Source organism: Periophthalmus magnuspinnatus, chromosome 17 (assembly GCF_009829125.3).
Source record: "Periophthalmus magnuspinnatus isolate fPerMag1 chromosome 17, fPerMag1.2.pri, whole genome shotgun sequence".
NCBI classification, from domain to species: domain Eukaryota; kingdom Metazoa; phylum Chordata; class Actinopteri; order Gobiiformes; family Gobiidae; genus Periophthalmus; species Periophthalmus magnuspinnatus.
In genome coordinates, this window is record NC_047142.1 from 10,048,660 (window position 1) to 10,055,876 (window position 7,217).

Below are 7,217 nucleotides of genomic sequence, written 5' to 3' on the forward strand. Positions count from 1 at the left end.
AAAGAAGTTATATTGTTTGTAATGGGTAATAACTGACAACACCAGGTTTTTAGTAGTGAATTAGTGAATGTGATTTTACTGCTGCTGTATTTCAGGATGGACTTTACAAGGACCACAGTGTTCTCTGTGCCACTGTGTCCTTTACAGAGTGGGATTTTTAAAAAAGCTTTAGACGCTGCTTTAAATAATAAGGTTTGGCCTGAACACTTACCTTCAAATGTGGAAAATTCAATAGTCCTAATCCCCTTAACATTTATGAGTGTAACATAACATTCAGATACATTGTTTTGGACGAGGTCGTCCTTAAGCCAGTGAGGCACTGTTTGGGGGGTAAAAAGCTGTATTTAATTTTTTTAAATATTTATTATTATTATTGTATATATCATGTGTATAATTTGATTAGTTTTGTTTGTAGGATGATGGCGACACGGTGGCTCAGTCTCTAGCATTCACTAAAGAAAGCTCTGACCCGTCTCTGTGATGTTGTTGCGAGGCAGGACGACCTGTTGTGCATGTTTTGAGATGAGTGCCCGGAGGAAACCCACCCAGACTCAGGGAGAACATGCAAACTCCACACAGACACAGAGAAACATGCAAACTCCACACAGACACAGTGAGAACATGCAAACTCCAGACAGAACAGCCCGGACGACTCGGGAATTGAACCTGAAACCGTCTGTGAATCCTTCTTTTTTCCAGGTCCTACTGTTATGCCTGACTGCTGGTATTTGGACTTTGTTATGAGTTGATTTCATTTGTGAAAAGATGTAGAGGAGATCACACCTGGACCACTGAGGGAATACACAGATATATGTGGTAAGATATTTCCAGGACAGTTTCCTCTTGGACCTGACCCTTTGTGCCCCTTTTTGTCATGTCACTCTTTTAAAAGTCCTCTACTTATATTGTGAATTTTGTATTTGAGCGACATTTGTCAGGCCCCAGTAGAAGCAGCTCTTGAGGTCAAAATAAATCTGCTGATGTGCTGTCTGCATCTAATTCTAAAGCATTGGATTGTCCAATAATCGGGAAGTGTGCATTAGCATGCTAGTTGTTATTATATTTACTGTCATATTAAAACTCCACTTTCTCCCCAAAGCTGTGAAAAGTGCTTATAAACTTATCACAGTAAATAATTAGGATGTAAGTGAGGAATAACTGGACCACTGCAAACTGTTTAAAATGAACTTGATCTGTTTTTTTAGGTTTTTAAGACAGTTAAATCAGGTACAGCACCTTAAAACCTTCAAATGAGAACGCACTGGCTTCAAACTTTATCAGATAGTTTTACACTTTTTTCACTACCATTAGGGAACATTTAAAAACTCATTCATTTCCATCATTACATTCCTCTAAACCACAGACAGCTGAACCAGATCACTACACTGATTTGCAGTGACAGGATGAATACTTTGAAAATGTATTTAGTTACAATACTGAATACTAGGATTAAAATGTATTTTGTAACTTATTCTGTTACATGGTCGAATCAGAGTACTGTATTCTGATACTTTTATACAGAGTTGCATTATATTATAGCGTAAAAAACATGACATATTCATACAGCTTTATGTTTGTTTCATTGTTTGTTGCATTAACTTATGTGGAATTAGACAAGAAAAACACACACGTACAAACTGTAAGAGCAGTGTATTATTTTATTTACTAACACAGGGCAGTTCAAAGCTAAAATAGCATGATGAAGTACCACCATATATTCCTTTAAATTTAGTAAAATTTAAGTAACTTTATTTTGAATACCACCAAATGAAAGAGTAACTGTACCGGAATACACTCAAAACTAGAATTCAGAGTAGTATTTCCATACATGCACTTCCCAACATTGATGATTAACTATGGTGATTCTTTATATATCCATTTTACCATTGCCCTGGGTGTTACGTACACAAAACATCTGACTATTGTGATCTTTACCCAGTTAAAACCCACACGTGGGCTCATAAAAGTGATTTGATTTGCAGATGTGTCTTGGCGTTCGATTGGTCCTGGATACCTCGGAGTCTTAGACAATGGAAAAGTCCACCGGCTGGATTGGATCTGGTTTCTTGCACATTTGAAAGTGCATTTGACAGTATTTCATGTTTTTGTAATTATTACTGTGTTTGGTGGGATAGTACCTGTGGTGAATATTTAATATAGTTTTACACCAGTTAAGGGGCAGTTTGTGGAAAACAGTACAAATTACAAAAAAATACAGGAAATAAATCTGAATACCTCATTTTTTATGTCGTAAACCTAGAAATTCCAAATTCCATTCCAAAATAGAGACAATTTATGCACAAGGAACACATTGTTCACACAGTTTAAACCTTCATTTATTTTTATTAGACTAATCATAAATATTGAGCCATTATAGATGGTGATGTAAGTACCTCTAAGTCTGTCACATCTTCTGCCTGTGTCCAGCCATAATTATAATCTTCACTGAAAGAATCAAACAAAAAATATCAAAGAAAGAATAAGCAATTATTTTTTATAAAATATTAATGCTACCATTTGTAATTAGACTGGCCGACCCGCCCCTGTTGCATTCTCACATATCACCACTAGAGGCTGTCTTCGTTTCTTCTGTGTGCTGTCCAATAGTGTGACAGTATTAAGTGGTGCCTCAAAGCTCAGAGGAGTCAAGGGAAGGAAACCACAGAGGAAACATGAGTGAGGGATCAGGAGGCAGACATCAGACACTATAATCAGACTGTACTGTTGCAACAGCACAAGTACAGGGACAGCAGTGCAGGATGTTTGACATGGTACAGAATCCTGAATTTGCATTGAAACTAATAAAAACATCTGTTCAAACACGTTTATCTGAAAGCAGAGACGCTGGTCTGACTTTGATTTAAAAGTCCTGGAAAAATAATATGAAATAAGCCTTAATAGGTCTTGTGCACAGCAGCACTCTACCCAGCTCACCGTTTCTCAAAGCGAACAGTCCCTTTTATTAGACTACTAAAATTAATTCAAATAAAGACTACCACATTATTTTTATATATTTGTGGCATTTTAATGTTTATTATGCCTTAAAATTATCATTAGCTTTAGCACTGAGACACAAACATGTCTCTGTCTAAACACAGAAGTGTGCTCTGCTGAACTATTCATTTTATTTGTGTTGTGTTTAACATGGAGGATGTCAGCTCCCTGTTCACTGTCTGATCCATAAATATTTATTCAATTTAGTGTGAGTAATTCCTCACCCATTTCCTGCAAAATTGAGAAGAGGAATTAAGGACAAGGAAGCAATGAAAGAGAAATGAGACAAAAATCAAAATAAAATCTCAAGTTTATTTATTTATTTTTTTTACCATCCAGAGATAAAAAAAATTAAAAAAATCAAAATCAAATGAACGCTTTTAACACCATGATCAATGAAATATATCTATATCTATCTGTTATCTATCTATATATGTGTGTGTAAATATATGCCTGTATATACCTGTCATGTGCTTTAAGTTCACTTCACTTACATAATGTTCTTTGCTTTGGTCAGGTTTCCAGTGGTTTACAGTGATCTGGTTTGGACGGGATTAGGACCAAAGGAAATATGGTCTGAAATGGTTACAGACAGAATGAGATACTTCTAGCAGACAAGGTATTCATGGTTTATACATTAGAGATGGAAGAAAAAGTTGATATATTTTGTAGTGGTTAATTTTTGTCTGATGCAGTTTGATATTTTTATGAAGTTGAGGTGCATTTTCAGCTAGGGCCAGGCCATATCATATAGCATGTGACAGTATGTATGACAGTAGTGTCCACTGATCTGAAGGTTGGCGGTGCAATTCCAGCTCCCACAGATGAATGCTGTTGTTGTGTCCTTGGGCGAGACACTCAACCCACCTCACCCTCACTGTCTGTGTACACTGGTGTGAATGGGTGAGTGGTTCCTTGATGTAAAGCTTTGAGTGTTTTGAAGATGGAAAAGTACTATATAAAAACTGCACTATTTACCATCTAAGGGGATGATATGAAGTTTGGAATATTGTAATTTTTTTCACTAATACCAGTTTACATCAGATGTCTGACACTTTTTGAGGGGTAAGATATAGAATAAACCCCTGCTTGTTCAGTCCACACTCTTTGTGGGAGAGTCTGGAGTTGAAGAATGATCCATGTTGTAATTGAAAGTAGTTTCTATTTATATAACAAAGGTTTCAAGATGGATTTTTTCCGCTGGCCTTGAACGCACCATGCTCTGGCAGGTTTCTGTGGAGCCAGTGACACTTGAATGTATCCTGGTGTAACCCAGTCAGACAGTCCTGCTGCTCTCACTCCTGATGGATTCTGCAGACTATGTCCATATGGATCTGGTTAAGTCATCTGTTTCTGCTGGCTGTAATTCTGTCTTTTTTTTTTTTTTTTAATAAATGCGGTTTTGGCTTTTAAAAGTTGAGTTTTCTTATGATTTACTGCCATCTAGTGGACAATATATGTAATCCACGTACGTTTTTATTGTTAAATTTAAACCAGAGTGACCAGACGTCCCTTTTAACCCGGGACAGATCCAGTTTTGAGTCCTGTGTCCCCTGTCCCAGCAGATTTAGCCAAAACCATTGATTTTATAAAACAAATATCCCAGGTGTCTTTATTCTTGACCAATCTGATACCCACCAACACTAAAGGGGGCAATATATTGTCATTTATTTAGCTCAAATACAGAAAACCGTGCTTGAAAATGACTGAAACGTAAAAATGAAACAACAGAAATCCCTCAGATTACCCCAGTGGTAATTGGGGGAATAGTATCTGTTTTTCGATATCTTTGACAATCCTACAGCCTAAGGTTTTGATTGATTACACTGGGTTACAAAAAAACAAAAAAACAAAAACAAAACATTTTTGAAAGTTGTCTGTGTTTTTTCAACTGAATTAGGACCATTTAGCACCGCTGAATCCAAAAATGATATCCATTTTTCTCAGTCAGGTCAGGTTTTTATGCTAATTTGATTTTGAAAAATCCGATCTTCTGACTAAATTGATTACAATTTTGTGACATTATCAGTTGATTTTCTTTAATATTTCTCATCCAAAAAATGTTTTAGGAGAAAAAAAAAAAGTTTTCTAACAGAATGTATTAATTAAATGTTACGTTATGTTAATTGATAAAGGTAAGTACATGTAAATTGGAACATTACGTTATCATTGTGCAAAATTCAGGACATGAACTTCTGTTTTTATGAACCCTTGAATGCTCAGCAGCAGGGATGTCTCTCTTCAGAGTCCAACAGTAATCAGCCATCATGACTGCATCCCAGCGTCCCTGATACCTGGTCTCCATCTCTTTTATGTCCTGATGGAATCTCTCCACCTGCTCATCACTCAGTGATCCCAGATTCTCAGGAAACCTGAACATTTAGCTCGTTTTGGGAAAAAGGATGTGGAGCATCATCATTAAAACCACACTGGAGGAATCTTTGTCACTGATGTCAGGAACTTCTCCAAAGACTGGAATTTCATCACAGTGAGCTACAGGACGACGTGCTGATTCACGGTCAGGATACTTGAGGCTGCTTCGGTTCTTTCTGTTGATCCCAGTCACATCAATAGCCCAGAAGTAGCTATTGATGTCGGCTCCCTCCAAACCATGGGAATTCCAAACTTCAGACAACTCTTCTTGCCTTTAGTCCACTGACGCAGATACTTGGTGCATGACTTGCATACCATGTGTGGCGCCCAAGCTTCATCTTGGTCACCAAGTTTAATCCCAAAATAAGCATGGTAAGCACGCTTTATGAAACTTGTGACTTGATTGCTGTTAGGAACATTGGTGTATTCACCGCAGATGTAGCAGAATATGTCAGGCTTATTTTTGCAAGATCTTCTAGTTGAAGCCATTTCATTCACTTGCAATATATAAAAACAAAAAACAAAAACAATTAGTCATAAGTTGGCACATGTAAAATCTTCAGAATTTGTTTATAGCGAGAAATATAACAGAATTTTGCATCATATGACATGAAAATACTCATACATGTAAACAAAATCGTCCAAAAACAAATATGTAGCTTAGTTCAGAAAGTTGACCTGATTGAGCAAAACCAATGTGATTTTTGGATTCAGCACATCAAAATGATCCTAAATCAGCTAAAAAATCTTGGACAATAAATTTAGTGTTGACCAGTGTAATTTTTTAATTCTGTGTTGCTGCAGTGTGACGTTCAATCCACTGGAGGGCACCAAACGGTCACTTAGACTTTCAGAGGAAATCATTTATATAAAAAAGATTTTGTTAAATGCCTCAATTCCAAAACAAAAATAAGCTTTGCACTTATTTCAACACATTTATTATAAACATTATTATCGAACCTATATTCCAAAAGCCAACACTAAAACATAAGACTGGCAGCTTTGTTATAAAATGTTGTCAAACTTAAAAACCCAAACAATGAAATCAAGTTGCACGATTAATAAAAAATTGCATCATTTTGAAATCTTAATCTTCGAATATCTGTTTCTTTACTTTCATAAAAACCCACCCTTTCTTGTAAAGGAGCACTATTGTTTCTCAAGGTTACATCATTTTGGATCTGAGGCTATAGGCTCACATCAAACTTTCAAAATGTCACTTTACAAAATAACAAACTGAACAACACCCAAATTTGAATCTTTATGTTAAATATTAAAATATATTTATTATACAATTTTTTTGTTTATAATATAGAATTTTATCATTTCCAGAAACAATCTCAACCGCTTCTAAAGTCTCTATTTTGGCCCCTCATTCCAATTCCACTTATTTAGACATGGGTGACCATGGATTATAAAAAGTGAGACTTACATAAATGATACTAGAGCTGTTAAAATTATTGAAAATCTGATACTAATTGATACTAAAACTAGTATTGAAGCTAGATACTCATTTGAGCAGGGATCGATACTAAAAAAGTCACATTCACAGGACAGAAATGAACCTTTTCTGAATATCTTTAGAATGATCTTGAGCTGCATCAAAACAAGTATAAGACACATAGACTAGTGTACACCATGGACCACTGTGGATCCTACCTGGACAACTGGGGGAGTACACAGATATAAGGCCACATGAGAATATAAAAGAAAGTATGGTCTAGTATAATTGTGGAATCGGAACTGGTATTGAGTATTGAGTTAGTGTCGAAATTAAGTTTGAAATTTTAGAATGATGAGAACACTCTCTACAGTCTCTCTTTGTTAAAATTGATTTAAAAAAAACAACA